We start from the raw sequence: 4,664 nt of genomic DNA, 5'->3' as shown, positions 1-4,664 counted from the left end.
GCGCTGACCTGCCGTGCCCTTGGCTGCACAGCACTTGTGCACCCCAGGGGAAGTGACTACAGGTCGTCCGTATTTGTTTTCCAAATGCTTTTGGTGGTGTGAGAAGAAAGATAAGGAGCCTTCTCACATGAAACTCTTACGCTGAAACACTAAGCAGCTTTCATGTAGGTTGTGCCGCTTATCTCTCTGGGATCTTCCTTCTTCCATCCATCACATACTGACCCCTAAGTGCACTCAGAGGAAATATTTGCCTGGAGAGTCCTTAAATCACCCCGTCCCACAGTTCACAAAGACAGGAACATCAGAGCACACAAGCTGCAGGGCTGGAAGACCAGCTTGTTCAAAAGCAACTGCAGTTCATGGTTTTGTTTTACCCGTGTTACGCCGCACGGCAAACGTGCCGTTCTCGCCCTCACAATATTGCCCAGGTGGTGCTTTATGCGGATGTGTAAAAGGGAAGTCAAATCTTTAGGCCAAAAGTGCTGCCAGCAGTTTCTGAAAGCAAGCAATGGGCACAGCTTGCTTTCCTCTGCATTTAACCTAGGGTAAAAGTTGCCTGCAAGAAAAGAGGTGCTCACTGCTGTAGATGGAAGAAACAACAGGTTGTTGAGAGAGCGGTGGCCACGGCGCAGACGCACTGTGGGACGTGACACAGACACAGTTTTCAACGTGCACAAGCCATGCAGCACTGTGGGGCAGGCTGCGCCTCCCCAGCCATCCCAAGCAGGACCAGCAGCTTTGCTAGGGGAAGGAGAGTGCTTGGAACTCTGTGACCTTGTATGCATCCACCTGCAGCTCATCATTTTAAGAGGTAAAAATGCTATGGGAGAATGCTGACAGACAAGTCTAAAAATACAAAGATTTCACAAAGACCAAAAGGAGAAAACAGGCGATTAAATCAAAAACATATTGTACACCCACGTTCAAATTCTGCGCAACAGAATACGGGTGAGGAGCATTTGTCTTGCCTTATTCTCCTCCAGAGTAAGAGGAGCCCCAACCCACAGCAGCCCGGAGTTCAGCCGGAGCTCAGAGCAGGGCCAGGGCGCCCGTGGACAACCCGCGCAGCACAGGCCGCGCGTCTCGCAGAGCGGAGGCTGCCGTCAGCGGCTGGCCCAGGCCACGTTGCTTTGAGGTACCTGCCTTCCCCCACAGCCAAACCCCAGGCTTCCTCCCCACAAGCAGCAGCCGGGCTGCCGCCTCTCACCATGCGCTTCACACCGCCGCCACCTCTCCGCAGCTGCACAGCTCCTGCCCCACGCCACGGCCCAGGCCCTGCTTTCCTACGAAGGCCTCCTCCCCACAGCTGCACAGCTCCTGCCCCACGCCACGGCCCGGGCCCCGCTTTCCCCACAAAAGCCATGCCCTTGCTCCCCTCCATGCCTCTGGAGGAGGAGGGCGGCGCTGGCACAACCAGTGCCTCAGGGACAGGAACCTCTTTTCCCATTACATGCACACAGAAGGGAGATGAACAGGGAGGCAGATTCCTTGGTATCATCTCTTCTGCCTTTTATAGGTTTGTTTTCAGAGGCCTAACAGGCCTTGGCTAGGGAGGAGTCTTGCACCAGCCTGCGGAGAGAATAAGTGCCACGGTGGAGAGCAGATGAAGACATGGGGATGATGCATGTGCCCCCTCTAGCCCATCTGCTGCTTTCCACCTCCCCCCGACCTGCTCGCTCTCGTTGCTGCTCCACCTCCAACGTCCTTCTTCCCACAGCACGACATTGCCGCTCCTTCCTAGGCCGAGCTCCCAGCACCTTTCCTTGACCCACTGCCTCCTCTTGCTCCTCCTTTGCCAGAGGCCCAGCTTTTCTCCTCTTCCATGCCATAGTGCATGCAAGCATTTATTAGCACTGTTGGTTTTCCTTGGCCATAGAAACAGGCTGGACCTCAGAAAGCCCCTTCTCAAAGGATAACCATTTTGGACCAGTAGCTATCCCGAAGCATTGAATGTAATGGCAATGGGAAAAGGGGTATTGACTTAAGAGCAACCAGAAGAGTCAGTCTTCAGAGACAAGGGGATCCTGAAACTTCACTCTTGTGGAGCTGCCACTTCACCACAAACATGGATTTACACTATATTTTGACCTGAAAGGTGTCTATCAAGGCTTTCATAGCAGATTCTGTCATTTTGTGCCTTCTTCAGAGCCTGACACCGGCATCAGCGGGAGGCAGCCACAGCTTTTCTCCCACACAGCAATTCCCATGTTGGCATGTGGCACTGCAGAGCAAGGGTGGCACATGACGGCCAGAGATAACATCATGAACAGCGCAGCCTTCTTGCAGCGCTCACGGCATCTCCACGAGATGCACCTGACCTGAAACCGGCCCTTCCCCACTGCGGAAACCTCGCATTCACCTGGGACTCCTGGGACTCGGGGAAGGCAACAGGTCATGGAGGAGGGACGGCAGGATGCAAGTTGGTCTGCAAGAGTCACAGGATAATTCGGATTGCCTCAACAGATCACACCAAGGGTGAGAGGGGTAAAAGGGGACTGATAGGTTTTGGGGAGGAAAGGAAAAGAAAAGGGAGTGGGGAGCCATAAAAACAGCATCTCCTGGAAATGCCAGTGAGCTCTAAATCCCTGCTGAAGTGTATGAAAATTAGTGATTGTCAGCGTTTTCATTTGAAATATCTTATAATTTTGACTTACACTCTGGCATCAGTTCCAAGAAATGTTAATGATTAATAAGAATGAAACATCAGATGAATATAAACACTGGTTAACTTATTACATTTTCTAGTATACATTTCCAAGCATACATGACCAAATGTATGCTTAACTTGATACAAACATTAAACACTTGGTTTTGGCATTTAAAACAGCCTTATGTGATGTTACCATACAATATATGTATCATTGTGCAGAGATGAGAGATGATACTGGAATATACACCAGAAAATGTTTTCCTTCTGGGAGAAAAAGAAGAAACCTTAGGAAGAGGAAAAAAAACACAAACCCACACAATCTGACAGTTTATATTTAAAGCAAAATTTAAAAATCTACTAAATTATAAATATGTCACTAGTTTAGAAAATGCACATTATTAATGAGGGCATGACCCACGAAAACGGACAGACACATATATGGCCCAACATTGCAAAGCCAAGGTCTGACTTTCTTACAGACATCTTTGAAAATATTGCTATGCTTGTGCTTAAATATGAACAACTACATAGCTCAACAGCTCATAAAGCTGCACTCCTGCACTTCAAATTATACCTGGCAGCTAAGGCAAACACTGCTAAATATTAGTGAAAGTTGGATCCCTAATTCATTCCTTAAGTACATCCTCTTTTGATCTTTAACAGACAGAAAACATACACACAAATAAAATACACCCAGTTTTCAGAGCAATAGCTACCTTCAAAATTCAGAAGATTAAACAATCACAACTGTATTAATCAAGTGTCCTCTTCTGGCCTTAACATATATAATCTTCTTAGCACCTTATTTCCTTGCTTGGAAGATTCATTAAACTGGCCATCTGCTTGTGCAACATTCTATGTACTCAGTGAACTGGCTAGGAAAATAACACCACAGATTGTTCTGATACCATATAAAACATGTTTAAAAATCCTTAAATTATGTATGAATTTATAAAAATAACTTAAAACACTATTATTAAAAATCAGTAGTAAAATATAAATTTGTTACTGGGTAGAAATTTAGGCATAAATTCTTCTGCCCAGGGAGCTGGACCATTTAGCCTTTATTCATGTTGCAATACTGAACTCCTAAGAACCATTAGTCATCTGTAACCTCCTGTTACAGAGGGAAACAGAGGGAAATGAAGATAATAAAGGAGATTGATTTCCATTACAAAGAAGCACTTTGCCATTTTTTGGTAAATATGTATGTAGTTTATGCAGCACTGGAGGAATAGTGAAGAAAGTAGGTCTGTTGGTCATTTTTTATGGAAACCTGTTTAAAAGGTATTAATCAAATATGAAAGTACATGGAACTAATAAAAGCTTTATGCCTTGTCTACCCAAAAGGTTTTACTATTGCTTTTTGGAGGCTGGGCGCTGTGTTTTCTGTTTGTTTGGTTGTTTTTTTGAATATACAGCTCAACGAAGCTGAAGGAGCCTCCATGCTGCCGTGTTCCAAGTGGCCACTTCAGACCAGCCACAGTGCAGCATATGATGCTCACGTGAAAAGGAAGAATTTATTCAAAGTGAACTGGGCTCTACAAAGCTCTCGGCAAAATAATTTATTCCAAATTGGAATTCTGTCAGTTCCAAAGTGGATTAATTATAATCACATAAGCTGCAAGATAAAACTAGAAAGATCACATCTGTGTATGTGCATGGTTGTGACTATCAGAAAAAAAAGCTTTCTATATAACAATGCCTCAGTAGTGTTTTCCTGACACACCAATAAAAATGTTTTTCCAAATAAATATATTTAAAATAAAATAAAAAAAAAGTGACAGTCAATTTGGAGCCAAGAGAGATGCTATTCTAGCTGGTACTAAACCTTTTTGCAAGGCTATTCTCTTCCTCATAAAGACACACGAGGACACAACCTTCTGTCTACAGGCACGCCTCACCTACATGACTGTGATGGGAGAAAAAGGTTGCTCATGAAGAGAATTGTGATTGCAGCTTTTTAACTTTGTGCACAGAGGGACTGTGCAATTATCTGAACTTGTGGTAATAC

This window comes from Tinamus guttatus, unplaced genomic scaffold (assembly GCF_059628265.1).
Source record: "Tinamus guttatus ecotype Peru unplaced genomic scaffold, ASM5962826v1 Tinamus_guttatus_pri_ptg000125l, whole genome shotgun sequence".
NCBI classification, from domain to species: domain Eukaryota; kingdom Metazoa; phylum Chordata; class Aves; order Tinamiformes; family Tinamidae; genus Tinamus; species Tinamus guttatus.
The sequence above is the reverse complement of the archived record's forward strand: the minus strand, read 5'-3'. Positions refer to the sequence as shown.